We start from the raw sequence: 16,168 nt of genomic DNA on the forward strand, positions 1-16,168 counted from the left end.
CTCAGTAACTGTATGAGGAGGAGCTCAGTGGTGGTATATTTCCTAATACCTGGTGTAGTGTAGCTCCTCTCAGTGACTGTATGAGGTGGAGCTCAGTGGTGGTATCTTTCCTAATACCTGGTGTAGTGTAGCTCCTCTCAGTGACTATATGAGGAGGAGCTCAGTGGTGGTATCTTTCCTAATACCTGGTGTAGTGTAGCTCCTCTCAGTGACTGTATGAGGAGGAGCTCAGTGGTGGTATCTTTCCTAATACCTGGTGTAGTGTAGCTCCTCTCAGTGACTGTACGAGGAGGAGCTCAGTGGTGGTATCTTTCCTAATACCTGGTGTTGTGTAGGTCCTCTCAGTGACTGTATGAGGAGGAGGTCAGTGGTGGTATCTTTCCTAATACCTGGTGTAGTGTAGCTCCTCTCAGTGACTGTATGAGGTAATGCTCAGTGGTGGTATCTTTCCTAATACCTGGTGTTGTGTAGCTCCTCTCAGTGACTGTATGAGGAGGAGCACAGTGGTGGTATCTTTCCTAATACCTGGTGTAGTGTAGCTCCACTCAGTGACTGTATGAAGAGGAGCTCAGTGGTGGTATCTTTCCTAATACCTGGTGTAGTGTAGCTCCTCTCAGTGACTGTATGAGGAGGAGCACAGTGGTAGTATTTTTCCTAATACCTGGTGTAGTGTAGCTCCACTCAGTGACTGTATGAAGAGGAGCTCAGTGGTGGTATCTTTCCTAATACCTGGTGTAGTGTAGCTCCTCTCAGTGACTATATGAGGAGGAGCTCAGTGGTGGTATCTTTCCTAATACCTGGTGTAGTGTAGCTCCTCTCAGTGACTGTATGAGGAGGAGCTCAGTGGTGGTATCTTTCCTAATACCTGGTGTAGTGTAGCTCCTCTCAGTGACTGTATGAGGAGGAGCTCAGTGTTGGTATCTTTCCTAATACCAGGTGTAGTGTAGCTCCTCTCAGTGACTGTATGAGGAGGAGCTCAGTGGTGGTATCTTTCCTAATACCTGGTGTTGTGTAGGTCCTCTCGGTGACTGTATGAGGAGGAGCTCAGTGGTGCTATCTTTCCTAATACCTGGTGTAGTGTAGCTCCTCTCAGTGACTGTATGAGGTGGAGCTCAGTGTTGGTATCTTTCCTAATACCTGGTGTAGTGTAGCTTCACTCAGTGACTGTATGAGGAGGAGCTCAGTGTTGGTATCTTTCCTAATACCAGGTGTAGTGTAGCTCCTCTCAGTGACTGTATGAGGAGGAGCTCAGTGGTGGTATCTTTCCTAATACCTGGTGTTGTGTAGGTCCTCTCGGTGACTGTATGAGGAGGAGCTCAGTGGTGCTATCTTTCCTAATACCTGGTGTAGTGTAGCTCCTCTCAGTGACTGTATGAGGTGGAGCTCAGTGTTGGTATCTTTCCTAATACCAGGTGTAGTGTAGCTCCTCTCAGTGACTGTATGAGGAGGAACTCAGTGGTGGTATCTTTCCTAATACCTGGTGTTGTGTAGGTCCTCTCAGTGACTGTATGAGGAGGAGCTCAGTGTTGGTATCTTTCCTAATACCAGGTGTAGTGTAGCTCCTCTCAGTGACTATATGAGGAGGAGCTCAGTGGTGGTATCTTTCCTAATACCTGGTGTAGTGTAGCTCCTCTCAGTGACTATATGAGGAGGAGCTCAGTGGTGGTATCTTTCCTAATACCTGGTGTAGTGTAGCTCCTCTCAGTGACTGTATGAGGAGGAGCTCAGTGGCAGTATCTTTCCTAATACCTGGTGTAGTGTAGCTCCTCTCAGTGACTGTATGAGGAGAAGCTCAGTGGTAGTATCTTTCCTAATACCTGGTGTAGTGTAGCTCCACTCAGTGACTGTATGAGGAGGAGCTCAGTGGTGGTATCTTTCCTAATACCTGGTGTTGTGTAGGTCCTCTCAGTGACTGTATGAGGAGGAGCTCAGTGGCAGTATCTTTCCTAATACCTGGTGTAGTGTAGCTCCTCTCAGTGACTGTATGAGGAGGAGCTCAGTGGCAGTATCTTTCCTAATACCTGGTGTAGTGTAGCTCCTCTCAGTGACTGTATGAGGAGAAGCTCAGTGGTAGTATCTTTCCTAATACCTGGTGTAGTGTAGCTCCACTCAGTGACTGTATGAGGAGGAGCTCAGTGGTGGTATCTTTCCTAATATCTGGTGTAGTGCAGCTCCTCTCAGTGACTGTATGAGGAGGAGCTCAGTGGCAGTATCTTTCCTAATACCTGGTGTAGTGTAGCTCCTCTCAGTGACTGTATGAGGAGAAGCTCAGTGGTAGTATCTTTCCTAATACCTGGTGTAGTGTAGCTCCACTCAGTGACTGTATGAGGAGGAGCTCAGTGGTGGTATCTTTCCTAATACCTGGTGTTGTGTAGGTCCTCTCAGTGACTGTATGAGGAGGAGCTCAGTGGTGGTATCTTTCCTAATACCTGGTGTAGTGTAGCTCCTCTCAGTGACTGTATGAGGTGGAGCTCAGTGTTGGTATCTTTCCTAATACCAGGTGTAGTGTAGCTCCTCTCAGTGACTGTATGAGGAGGAGCTCAGTGGTGGTATCTTTCCTAATACCAGGTGTAGTGTAGCTCCTCTCAGTTACTGTATGAGGAGGAGCTCAGTGGTGGTATCTTTCCTAATACCTGGTGTAGTGAAGCTCCTCTCAGTGACTGTATGAGGTGGTGCTCAGTGGTGGTATCTTTCCTAATACCTGGTGTAGTGTAGCTCCTCTCAGTGACTGTATGAGGTGGAGCTCAGTGGTGGTATCTTTCCTAATACCTGGTGTAGTGCAGCTCCTCTCATTGACTGTATGAGGAGGAGCTCAGTGGTGGTATCTTTCCTAATACCTGGTGTAGTGCAGCTCCTCTCATTGACTGTATGAGGTGGAGCTCAGTGGTGGTATCTTTCCTAATACCTGGTGTAGTGTAGCTCCTCTCAGTGACTGTATGAGGTGGAGCTCAGTGTTGGTATCTTTCCTTATACCTGGTGTTGTGTAGGTCCTCTCAGTGACTGTATGAGGTGGAGCTAAGTGGTGGTATCTTTCCTTATACCTGGTGTTGTGTAAGTCCTCTCAGTGACTGTATGAGGAGGAGGTCAGTGGTGTTATCTTTCCTAATACCTGGTGTAGTGTAGCTCCTCTCAGTGACTATATGAGGAGGAGCTCAGTGGTGTTATCTTTCCTAATACCTGGTGTAGTGTAGCTCCTCTCAGTGACTATATGAGGTGGAGCTCAGTGGTGGTATCTTTCCTAATACCTGGTGTAGTGTAGCTCCTCTCAGTGACTGTATGAGGAGCTCAGTGGTGGTATCTTTCCTAATACCTGGTGTTGTGTAGCTCCTCTCAGTGACTATATGAGGTGGAGCTCAGTGGTGGTATCTTTCCTAATACCTGGTGTAGTGTAGCTCCTCTCAGTGACTGTATGAGGAGGAGCTCAGTGGTGGTATCTTTCCTAATACCTGGTGTAGTGTAGCTCCTCTCAGTGACTATATGAGGGGGAGCTCAGTGGTAGTATCTTTCCTAATACCTGGTGTTGTGTAGGTCCTCTCAGTGACTATATGAGGAGGAGCTCAGTGGTGGCATCATTCCTAATACCTGGTGTAGTGCAGCTCCTCTCAGTGACTGTATGAGGAGGAGCACAGTGGTGGTATCTTTCCTAATACCTGGTGTAGTGTAGCTCCTCTCAGTGACTGTATGAGGAGGAGCTCAGTGGTGGTATCTTTCCTAATACCTGGTGTAGTGTAGCTCCTCTCAGTGACTGTATGAGGTGGCGCTCAGTGGTGGTATCTTTCCTAATACCTGGTGTAGTGTAGCTCCTCTCAGTGACTGTATGAGGTGGCGCTCAGTGGTGGTATCTTTCCTAATACCTGGTGCAGTGTAGCTCCTCTCAGTGACTGTATGAGGTAATGCTCAGTGGTGGTATCTTTCCTAATACCTGGTGTAGTGTAGCTCCTCTCAGTGACTGTATAAGGAGGAGCTCAGTGGTGGTATCTTTCCTAATACCTGGTGTAGCGTAGCTCCTCTCAGTGGCTGTATGAGGAGGAGCTCAGTGGTGGTATCTTTCCTAATACCTGGTGTTGTGTAGCTCCTCTCAGTGACTGCATGAGGAGGAGCACAGTGGTGGTATCTTTCCTAATACCTGGTGTAGTGTAGCTCCTCTCAGTGACTGTATGAGGAGGAGGTCAGTGGTGGTATCTTTCCTAATACCTGGTGTAGTGTAAGTCCTCTCAGTAACTGTATGAGGAGGAGCACAGTGGTGGTATCTTTCCTAATACCTGGTGTAGTGTAAGTCCTCTCAGTGACTGTATGAGGAGGAAATCAGTGGTGGTATCTTTCCTAATACTTGGTGTAGTGTAGCTCCTCTCAGTAACTGCATGAGGAGGAGCACAGTGGTGGTATCTTTCCTAATACCTGGTGTAGTGTAGCTCCTCTCAGTGACTGTATGAGGTGGAGCACAGTGGTGGTATCTTTCCTAATATCTGGTGTAGTGTAGCACCTCTCAGTGACTGTATGAGGAGGAGCTCAGTGGTAGTATCTTTGCTAATACCGGTGTAGTGTAGCTCCTCTCAGTGACTGTATGAGGAAGAGATCAGTGGTGGTATCTTTCCTAATACCTGGTGTAGCGTATCTCCTCTCAGTGACTGTATGAGGTGGAGCTCAGTGGTGGTATCTTTCCTAATACCTGGTGTAGTGTAGCTCCTCTCAGTGACTGTATAAGGAGGAGCTCAGTGGTGGTATCTTTCCTAATATCTGGTGTAGTGCAGCTCCTCTCAGTGACTGTATAAGGAGGATCTCAGTGGTGGTATCTTTCCTAATACCTGGTGTAGTGTAGCTCCTCTCAGTGACTGTATAAGGAGGAGCTCAGTGGTGGTATCTTTCCTAATATCTGGTGTAGTGCAGCTCCTCTCAGTGACTGTATGAGGAAGAGCTCAGTGGTGGTATCTTTCCTAATACCTGGTGTAGTGTAGCTCCTCTCAGTGACTGTATGAGGAGGAGCTCAGTGGTAGTATCTTTCCTGATACCTGGTGTTGTGTAGCTCCTCTCAGTGACTATATGAGGAGGAGATCAGTGGTGGTATCTTTCCTAATACCAGGTGTAGCGTAGCTCCTCTCAGTGACTGTATGAGGTGGAGCTCAGTGGTGGTATCTTTCCTAATACCTGGTGTAGTGTAGCTCCTCTCAGTGACTGTATGAGGAGGAGCTCAGTGGTGGTATCTTTCCTAATATCTGGTGTAGTGTAGCTCCTCTCAGTGACTGTATGAGGAGGAGCTCAGTGGTGGTATCTTTCCTAATATCTGGTGTAGTGTAGCTCCTCTCAGTGACTGTATGAGGAGGAGCTCAGTGGTGATATCTTTCCTAATATCTGGTGTAGTGTAGCTCCTCTCAGTGACTGTATGAGGAGGAGCTCAGTGGTGGTATCTTTCCTAATATCTGGTGTAGTGTAGCTCCTCTCAGTGACTGTATGAGGAGGAGGTCAGTGGTAGTATCTTTCCTAATACCTGGTGTAGTGTAGCTCCTCTCAGTGACTGTATGAGGTGGAGCTCAGTGGTGGTATCTTTCCTAATACCTGGTGTAGAGTAGCTCCTCTCAGTGACTGTATGAGGAGGAGCTCAGTGGTGGTATCTTTCCTAATACCTGGTGTTGTGTAGCTCCCCTCAGTGACTGTACGAGGAGGAGCTCAGTGGTGGTATCTTTCCTAATACCTGGTGTTGTGTAAGTCCTCTCAGTGACTGTATGAGGAGGAGGTCAGTGGTGGTATCTTTCCTAATACCTGGTGTAGTGTAGCTCCTCTCAGTGACTATATGAGGAGGAGCTCAGTGGTGGTATCTTTCCTAATATCTGGTGTAGTGTAGCTCCTCTCAGTGACTATAGGTGGAGGAGCTCAGTGGTGGTATCTTTCCTAATACCTAGTGTAGTGCAGCTCCTCTCAGTGACTATATGAGGAGGAGCTCAGTGGTGGTATCTTTCCTAATACCTGGTGCAGTGTAGCTCCTCTCAGTGACTATAGGTGGAGGAGCTCAGTGGTGGTATCTTTCCTAATATCTGGTGTAGTGTAGCTCCTCTCAGTGACTATAGGTGGAGGAGCTCAGTGGTGGTATCTTTCCTAATACCTGGTGTAGTGTAGCTCCTCTCAGTGACTATATGAGGAGGAGCATATTGGTGATATCTTTTCTAATACCTGGGGCAGTGTAGCTCCACTCAGTGACTATATGAGGAGGAGCTCAGTGGTAGCACCTTTCCTAATACCTGGTGTAGTGTAGCTCCTCTCAGTGACTGTATGAGGAGCAAAGTGGTGGTATCTTTCCTAATACCTGGTGTAGTGTAGCTCCTCTCAGTGACTGTATGAGGAAGAGATCAGTGGTGGTATCTTTCTTAATACCTGGTGTTGTGTAGGTCCTCTCAGTGACTGTATGAGGTGGCGCTCAGTGGTGGTATCTTTCCTAATACCTGGTGTAGTGTAGCTCCTCTCAGTGACTGTATGAGGAAGAGATCAGTGGTGGTATCTTTCTTAATACCTGGTGTTGTGTAGCTCCTCTCAGTGACTGTATGAGGAGGAGCTCAGTGGTAGTATCTTTCCTAATACCTGGTGTAGTGTAGCTCCTCTCAGTGACTATATGAGGAGGAGATCCGTGGTAGTATCTTTCCTAATACCTGGTGTAGTGTAGCTCCTCTCAGTGACTATATGAGGAGGAGCATATTGGTGATATCTTTTCTAATACCTGGTGCAGTGTAGCTCCACTCAGTGACTATATGAGGAGGAGCTCAGTGGTAGTATCTTTCCTAATACCTGGTGTAGTGTAGCTCCTCTCAGTGACTGTATGAGGAGGAGCTGAGTGGTGGTACCTTTCCTAATACCTGGTGTAGTGTAGCTTCTCTAAGTGACTGTATGAGGAAGAGATCAGTGGTGGTATCTTTCCTAATACCTGGTGTTGTGTAGCTCCCCTCAGTGACTGTATGAGGAGGAGCTCAGTGATGGTATCTTTCCAAATACCTAGTGTAGTGTAGCTCCTCTCAGTGACTGTATGAGGAGGAGCTCAGTGGTGGTATCTTTCCTAATACCTGGTGTAGTGTAGCTCCTCTCAGTGACTGTATGAGGTGGTGCTCAGTGGTGGTATCTTTCCTAATACCTGGTGTAGTGTAGCTCCTCTCAGTGACTGTATGAGGAGGAGCTGAGTGGTGGTATCTTTCCTAATACCTGGCGTGGTATAGCTTCTCTCAGTGACTGTATGAGGAGGAGCTCAGTGGTGGTATCTTTCCTAATACCTGGTGTTGTGTAGGTCCTCTCAGTGACTGTATGAGGTGGAGCTCAGTGGTGGTATTTTTCCTAATACCTGGTGTAGTGTAGCTCCTCTCAGTGACTATATGAGGAGGAGATCAGTGGTGGTATCTTTCCTAATACCAGGTGTAGCGTAGCTCCTCTCAGTGACTGTATGAGGTGGAGCTCAGTGGTGGTATCTTTCCTAATACCTGGTGTTGTGTAAGTCCTCTCAGTGACTGTATGAGGAGGAGGTCAGTGGTGGTATCTTTTCTAATACCTGGTGTAGTGTAGCTCCTCTCGGTGACTGTATGAGGAGGAGCTCAGTGGTGGTATCTTTCCTAATACCTGGTGTAGTGTAGCTTCTCTCAGTGACTATAGGTGGAGGAGCTCAGTGGTGGTATCTTTCCTAATACCTAGTGTAGTATAGCTCCTCTCAGTGACTGTATGAGGAGGAGCTCAGTGGTAGTATCTTTCTTAATACCTGGTGTAGCGTAGCTCCACTCAGTGACTATATGAGGAGGAGCTCAGTGGTGGTATCTTTCCTAATACCTGGTGTAGCGTAGCTCCTCTCAGTGACTATATGAGGAGGAGCTCAGTGGTGGTATCTTTCCTAATACCTGGTGTAGTGTAGCTTCTCTCAGTGACTATAGGTGGAGGAGCTCAGTGGTGGTATCTTTCCTAATATCTGGTGTAGTGTAGCTCCTCTCAGTGACTATAGGTGGAGGAGCTCAGTGGTGGTATCTTTCCTAATATCTGGTGTAGTGTAGCTCCTCTCAGTGACTATAGGTGGAGGAGCTCAGTGGTGGTATCTTTCCTAATACCTGGTGTAGTGCAGCTCCTCTCAGTGACTATATGAGGAGGAGCTCAGTGGTGGTATCTTTCCTAATATCTGGTGTAGTGTAGCTCCTCTCAGTGACTGTATGAGGAGGAGCTCAGTGGTGGTATCTTTCCTAATACCTGGTGTAGCGTAGCTCCTCTCAGTGACTATAGGTGGAGGAGCTCAGTGGTGGTATCTTTCCTAATACCTGGTGTAGTGCAGCTCCTCTCAGTGACTATAGGTGGAGGAGCTCAGTGGTGGTATCTTTCCTAATACCTGGTGTAGTGTAGCTCCTCTCAGTGACTGTATGAGGAGGAGCTCAGTGGTGGTATCTTTCCTAATACCTGGTGTAGTGTAGCTCCTCTCAGTGACTGTATGAGGAGGAGCTCAGTGGTGGTATCTTTCCTAATACCTGGTGTAGTGTAGCTCCTCTCAGTGACTGTATGAGGAAGAGATCAGTGGTGGTATCTTTCCTAATACCTGGTGTTGTGTAGCTCTTCTCAGTGACTGTATGAGGAGGAGCATATTGGTGATATCTTTTCTAATACCTGGTGTAGTGTAGCTCCTCTCAGTGACTGTATGAGGAGCACAGTGGTGGTATCTTTCCTAATACCTGGTGTAGTGTAGCTCCTCTCAGTGACTGTATGAGGAACAGATCAGTGGTGGTATCTTTCCTAATACCTGGTGTTGTGTAGCTCTTCTCAGTGACTGTATGAGGAGGAGCTCAGTGGTAGTATCTTTCCTAATACCTGGTGTAGTGTAGCTCCTCTCAGTGACTGTATGAGGAGGAGCTCAGTGGTAGTATCTTTCCTAATACCTAGTGTAGTGTAGCTCCTCTCAGTGACTGTATGAGGAGGAGCTCAGTGGTAGTATCTTTCCTAATACCTGGTGTAGTGCAGCTCCTCTCAGTGACTATATGAGGAGGAGATCAGTGGTGGTATCTTTCCTAATACCTGGTGTTGTGTAGCTCCCCTCAGTGACTGTATGAGGTGGTGCTCAGTGGTGGTATCTTTCCTAATACCTGGTGTAGTGTAGCTCCTCTCAGTGACTGTATGAGGAGGAGCTCAGTGGTAGTATCTTTCCTAATACCTGGTGTAGTGTAGCTCCTCTCAGTGACTGTATGAGGAGGAGCTCAGTGGTGGTATCTTTCCTAATACCTGGTGTAGTGTAGCTTCTCTCAGTGACTGTATGAGGAGGAGCTCAGTGGTAGTATCTTTCCTAATACCTGGTGTAGTGTAGCTCCTCTCAGTGACTGTATGAGGAGGAGCTCAGTGGTAGTATCTTTCCTAATACCTGGTGTATTGTAGCTCCTCTCAGTGACTATATGAGGAGGAGATCAGTGGTGGTATCTTTTCTAATACCAGGTGTAGCGTAGCTCCTCTCAGTGACTGTATGAGGTGGAGCTCAGTGGTGGTATCTTTCCTAATACCTGGTGTAGTGTAGCTCCTCTCAGTGACTATATGAGGAGGAGCATATTGGTGATATCTTTTCTAATACCTGGTGCAGTGTAGCTCCACTCAGTGACTATATGAGGAGGAGCTCAGTGGTAGTATCTTTCCTAATACCTGGTGTAGTGTAGCTTCTCTAAGTGACTGTATGAGGAAGAGATCAGTGGTGGTATCTTTCCTAATACCTGGTGTTGTGTAGCTCCCCTCAGTGACTGTATGAGGAGGAGCTCAGTGATGGTATCTTTCCTAATACCTAGTGTAGTGTAGCTCCTCTCAGTGACTGTATGAGGAGGAGCTCAGTGGTGGTATCTTTCCTAATACCTGGTGTAGTGTAGCTCCTCTCAGTGACTGTATGAGGTGGTGCTCAGTGGTGGTATCTTTCCTAATACCTGGTGTAGTGTAGCTCCTCTCAGTGACTGTATGAGGAGGAGCTCAGTGGTGGTATCTTTCCTAATACCTGGTGTAGTGTAGCTTCTCTCAGTGACTGTATGAGGAGGAGCTCAGTGGTGGTATCTTTCCTAATACCTGGTGTAGTGTAGCTCCTCTCAGTGACTGTATGAAGAGGAGGTCAGTGGTGGTATCTTTCCTAATACCTGGTGTAGTGTAGCTCCTCTCAGTGACTGTATGAGGAGGAGCTCAGTGGTAGTATCTTTCCTAATACCTGGTGTATTGTAGCTCCTCTCAGTGACTATATGAGGAGGAGATCAGTGGTGGTATCTTTTCTAATACCAGGTGTAGCGTAGCTCCTCTCAGTGACTGTATGAGGAGGAGCTCAGTGGTAGTATCTTTCTTAATACCTGGTGTAGCGTAGCTCCTCTCAGTGACTGTATGAGGAGGAGCTCAGTGGTAGTATCTTTCTTAATACCTGGTGTAGTGTAGCTCCTCTCAGTGACTGTATGAGGTGGAGCTCAGTGGTGGTATCTTTCCTAATACCTGGTGTAGTGTAGCTCCTCTCAGTGACTGTATGAGGTGGCGCTCAGTGGTGGTATCTTTCTTAATACCTGGTGTAGTGTAGCTCCTCTCAGTGACTGTATGAGGAGGAGCTCAGTGGTAGTATCTTTCCTAATACCTGGTGTAGCGTAGCTCCTCTCAGTGACTATATGAGGAGGAGCTCAGTGGTAGTATCTTTCCTAATACCTGGTGTAGCGTAGCTCCTCTCAGTGACTATATGAGGAGGAGCTCAGTGGTAGTATCTTTCCTAATACCTGGTGTAGTGTAGCTCCTCTCAGTGACTGTATGAGGAGGAGATCAGTGGTGGTACCCTTCCTAATACCTGGTGTAGTGTAGCTCCTCTCAGTGACTGTATGAGGAGGAGCTCAGTGGTAGTATCTTTCCTAATACCTGGTGTAGTGTAGGTCCTCTCAGTGACTGTATGAGGAGGAGCACAGTGGTGGTATCTTTCCTAATACCTGGTGTAGTGTAGGTCCTCTCAGTGACTGTATGAGGAGGAGCACAGTGGTGGTATCTTTCCTAATACCTGGTGTAGTGTAGGTCCTCTCAGTGACTGCATGAGGAGGAGCTCAGTGGTGGTATCTTTCCTAATACCTGGTGTAGTGTAGCTCCTCTCAGTGACTGTATGAGGAGGAGCTCAGTGGTAGTATCTTTCCTAATACCTGGTGTAGTGTAGCTCCTCTCAGTGACTGTATGAGGTGGCGCTCAGTGGTGGTATCTTTCTTAATACCTGATGTAGTGTAGCTCCTCTCAGTGACTGTATGAGGAGGAGCTCAGTGGTTGTATCTTTCCTAATACCTGGTGTAGTGTAGGTCCTCTCAGTGACTGTATGAGGAGGAGCACAGTGGTGGTATCTTTCCTAATACCTGGTGTAGTGTAGCTCCTCTCAGTGACTGTATGAGGAGGAGCTCAGTGGTGGTATCTTTCCTTATACCTGGTGTAGTGTAGCTCCTCTCAGTGACTGTATGAGGAGGAGCACAGTGGTGGTATCTTTCCTAATACCTGGTGTTGTGTAGCTCCTCTCAGTGACTGTATGAGGAGGAGCTCAGTGGTAGTATCTTTCTTAATACCTGGTGTAGTGTATCTCCTCTCAGTGACTGTATGAGGAGGAGCACAGTGGTGGTATCTTTCTTAATACCTGGTGTAGTGTATCTCCTCTCAGTGACTGTATGAGGAGGAGCTCAGTGGTAGTATCTTTCCTAATACCTGGTGTAGTGTAGCTCCTCTCAGTGACTGTATGAGGAGGAGCACAGTGGTGGTATCTTTCCTAATACCTGGTGTAGTGTAGCTCCTCTCAGTGACTGTATGAGGAGGAGCTCAGTGGTAGTATCTTTCCTAATACCTGGTGTAGTGTAGCTCCTCTCAGTGACTGTATGAGGAGGAGCTCAGTGGTGGTATCTTTCCTAATACCTGGTGTAGTGTAGCTCCTCTCAGAGACTGTATGAGGAGGAGCTCAGTGGTGGTATCTTTCTTAATACCTGGTGTAGTGTAGCTCCTCTCAGTGACTGTATGAGGAGGAGCTCAGTGGTGGTATCTTTTCTAATACCTGGTGTTGTGTAGCTCCTCTCAGTGACTATATGAGGAGGAGCTCAGTGGTGGTATCTTTTCTAATACCTGGTGTAGTGTAGCTCCTCTCAGTGACTGTATGAGGAGGAGCACAGTGGTGGTATCTTTCCTAATATCTGGTGTAGTGTATCTCCTCTCAGTGACTGTATGAGGAGGAGCTCAGTGGTAGTATCTTTCCTAATAACTGGTGTAGTGTAGCTCCTCTCAGTGACTGTATGAGGAGGAGCACAGTGGTGGTATCTTTCCTAATACCTGGTGTAGTGTAGCTCCTCTCAGTGACTGTATGAGGAGGAGCTCAGTGGTGGTATCTTTCCTAATAACTGGTGTAGTGTAGCTCCTCTCAGTGACTGTATGAGGAGGAGCTCAGTGGTGGTATCTTTCCTAATAACTGGTGTAGTGTAGCTCCTCTCAGTGACTGTATGAGGAGGAGCTCAGTGGTGGTATCTTTCCTAATACCTGGTGTAGTGTAGCTCCTCTCAGTGACTGTATGAGGAGGAGCTCAGTGGTGGTATCTTTCCTAATACCTGGTGCAGTGTAGCTCCTCTCAGTGACTGTATGAGGAGGAGCTCAGTGGTGGTATCTTTCCTAATACCTGGTGTAGTGTAGCTCCTCTCAGTGACTGTATGAGGAGGAGCTCAGTGGTGGTATCTTTCCTAATACCTGGTGTAGTGTAGCTCCTCTCAGAGACTGTATGAGGAGGAGCTCAGTGGTGGTATCTTTCTTAATACCTGGTGTAGTGTAGCTCCTCTCAGTGACTGTATGAGGAGGAGCTCAGTGGTGGTATCTTTTCTAATACCTGGTGTTGTGTAGCTCCTCTCAGTGACTATATGAGGAGGAGCTCAGTGGTGGTATCTTTTCTAATACCTGGTGTAGTGTAGCTCCTCTCAGTGACTGTATGAGGAGGAGCTCAGTGGTGGTATCTTTCCTAATACCTGGTGTAGTGTAGCTCCTCTCAGTGACTGTATGAGGAGGAGCACAGTGGTGGTATCTTTCCTAATATCTGGTGTAGTGTAGCTCCTCTCAGTGACTGTATGAGGAGGAGCTCAGTGGTAGTATCTTTCCTAATATCTGGTGTAGTGTAGCTCCTCTCAGTGACTGTATGAGGAGGAGATCAGTGGTAGTATCTTTCCTAATACCTGGTGTAGTGTAGCTCCTTTCAGTGACTGTATGAGGAGGAGCTCAGTGGTGGTATCTTTCCTAATAACTGGTGTAGTGTAGCTCCTCTCAGTGACTGTATGAGGAGGAGCTCAGTGGTGGTATCTTTCCTAATAACTGGTGTAGTGTAGCTCCTCTCAGTGACTGTATGAGGAGGAGCTCAGTGGTGGTATCTTTCTTAATACCTGGTGTAGCGTAGCTCCTCTCAGTGACTGTATGAGGAGGAGGTCAGTGGTGGTATCTTTCTTAATACCTGGTGTAGTGTAGCTCCTCTCAGTGACTGTATGAGGAGGAGCTCAGTGGTAGTATCTTTCCTAATACCTGGTGTAGTGTAGCTCCTCTCAGTGACTATATGAGGAGGAGCACAGTGGTAGTATCTTTCCTAATACCTGGTGTAGTGTAGCTCCTCTCAGTGACTATATGAGGAGGAGCTCAGTGGTGGTATCTGACGCGCCCCCTGGGACATATTCCTTTTTGAGGGGAATACCCGGCACCGGATCAGATGGGGGGGGTTGTAGTCTCCGAGCGGCTGTGACCCGGTCCCGTGCCCAGGGCGTCAAGCTCAGTGTTATGTGGCAGTCCTTACTGATGTTATTAAAGTTCGTTGTGTCGACTACGCCACCCGTTGTGATGCGGTCACTGTGGCCGCCGCTGCAGCAGGGTCCGCTGAGGCTGATGGTGGATGCGCAGCTTGGTGGGATAACCCCCAACGGGAGGGGTATAGCCTCAGAGGGGACAGGCGCAGAGGATGGGGGTTGTGGTGGTGCGGTGCAGCCGGTAATGATGACAGACTCGGGTTGTGCAGTTAAGGGTCTTTACTTACTGCAGATGTTCCTGGTCACTCTAGCTCCAAGTGACCTCCCGAGCCGTGCTGCGTCCACCAGGTCCTGGATCCGGCCAACCCCCAAACAAGTCCGGAGCGTGGCCCTGAGCTCTCCCTCTGTCCTTCCTTCAGCCGTCCCCACCAGTGATTCACCTAAATCCAGCTCCCTCGGGCCTTCTGTTGGGCAACCTTTGGCCTCAGGTTCCCTGACCCTCCATGTGGTGTGCCTTCAGGGTGAATGTAGTGGGTGACCGTGACAGACTCTGCCCACGGTCTCCGGTCTCTGGCTGGGGAATGTCTTTACCCCCACCAGCTTGGGTTCCGGTACCCTTCTGCTGACTCCTCACCCGGTGTTCTTATTTGGGTTCTTGGGTCCCTTCTTTGTCCCCCTCTGGGTCTTTCTGTACTCCACTCTCTCACTCTTCAGGCTCAGGTCTGTTCTGCTCCCTTGCTGCAGGCTGACTTCCTCTGCAGCAGACTTGTTCTCTGCACTGACTGACTTGTGCTCAGCGTCTGACAGGCTCCTCTGCGTCTGACCCTGATCTTTGATGGTGCCCACCTTATATAGCCCTCTATGTGTGAGCTCAGGTGACCAGCACCCAATGAGCTCCTAACACTACCCAGACTGCTCCCCCTATCTGCCCCTACACTACATGGGATGTTCCTCCCCCCTCCCACTCCAGCCAGGAACAGGCTCGGTCGCACCTGCACATTTCTAAGTGGGAGTGCCGTCGGCCTGCTCCTCTGGAATGGGATGTATGTAGTGCATGCAGTCTATCTGAGCTCAGTTCCACACTCCTTCCTTACCCGGGAGTGGAATATCACACCTCTGGGTTGAGGTGCAATACTCCTGTAGCAGCCGAATCCTCAGGGTGCTACATTCCCCCCTGGTAAATCACAGCACGTCCTCGGGCTGCAAAGACAAAAAACACCAAAACATACAACATTTTATAAACATGTAAAACATATTAAATATTATACGAAATACTATATAAATATATATATAAACTTTTTCAGGTAAACAACATTCTCGTCGTCTCTTTCTCTCTTCTGTTCCTCTGGTCACCGTGCAACTCGTGACCAGGTAGAGTGCGACAGTCTTTTGTAAAACAGTTTCCCAAATAAAACCGGTAGGGGGCGCTTTAGCAAGCGCAACTATGTACAGGGAAATTTTGGCCGTTCTCAGTCCCCGGCCAGGTATAGGGAAAGGGATGGCTGCTCACAGTCCTCAGCCTGGTATGGAAAGGGTTACAGGTAACAGTTCGCTGGTCCCAACGGGGACTATTTTAGCAGCAACAACAGTTCCAGTTTCAGTTTCAGTTCCGATTCACTGTGCCCCGACAGGCAACTATATACAGTCTCCTGCTCTGCCGCACTCAACGGCGTCTGCCTCCTGCTCTTATCTTACGGCTGGTGGTTTCTTCAGACCCGTCCGGGTCCTCTTGCTCCTCCTCCTCGCACCGCAACTCCTCCTCCGTCAAGCGATGCACGTGGAGGGCGTAAGGTCCCTTGGCACACTTGTGCCGGGTGAACGTTACCTCATCACCGACGTAGAGGTCACGGCCTTTGTGACCCTCTGGCAGGTGGGACTCGACGTCCCGTCGTGTAACGAAGACGTCACCCATGGTGTTCCGGTCCCTTATGAAGCCCCACCCATGCTGCGCATTAAACTTTATTACCGTCCCGATGGTACGGGGACGATCTGCTGCACGGGGGTCCCTTCTGGTCCGACTCTTTTGCTCCGCGCTGCGGGTCTGGGCCCATTGCTCTTTGGCCTGCCTCTCCTCCCGCTCTCTCTTGAACTCTGCCAGCTGTTGACGGCAACACTCTGTGCGCGCTGCTGCAGCTGCCCGAGTCTCTCCGGTGAACCCCATCAGATCTTCTCCCTTGGGGTCCCACGCAAATTGAGCCTCTTCTAGGGGAGGCGAGACCCGAGTCACGGGCTTTGGAGCCGGGATCAGGGGCTCACACAGGGGACCTAGTTGCTTCTGCCGCTCCAGCTCCAAGAATCCTTCGGGCCAGATGAAAGGCCGACCGTCCGGCCACGTTAGCTGGCTGAAGGGGTCCTCTCCCAGATGTGGCACCCTAGGTATTACGGGCGCGGGCGCGGTGGTGGTGGCGCCCGGGTTGCCCAGGCCTTGCGGCCAGGCCTGGGGCACCTGG

The 16,168-nt window shown here is 48.8% G+C and overlaps 1 protein-coding gene across 7 annotated transcripts in view; it reads right to left on the reverse strand.

Moving 5' to 3' along the window:
- The window catches only part of LOC141157680 (plasma membrane calcium-transporting ATPase 2), a 513,073-nt gene that overhangs the window by 48,350 nt on the left and 448,555 nt on the right, over nucleotides 1-16,168 (reverse strand). The gene's annotated exons all lie outside the window — the stretch shown is intronic.

Source organism: Phyllobates terribilis, unplaced genomic scaffold (genome assembly GCF_046119375.1).
Source record: "Phyllobates terribilis strain yellow unplaced genomic scaffold, ASM4611937v1 Scaffold_8__6_contigs__length_399053987, whole genome shotgun sequence".
NCBI lineage: Eukaryota > Metazoa > Chordata > Amphibia > Anura > Dendrobatidae > Phyllobates > Phyllobates terribilis.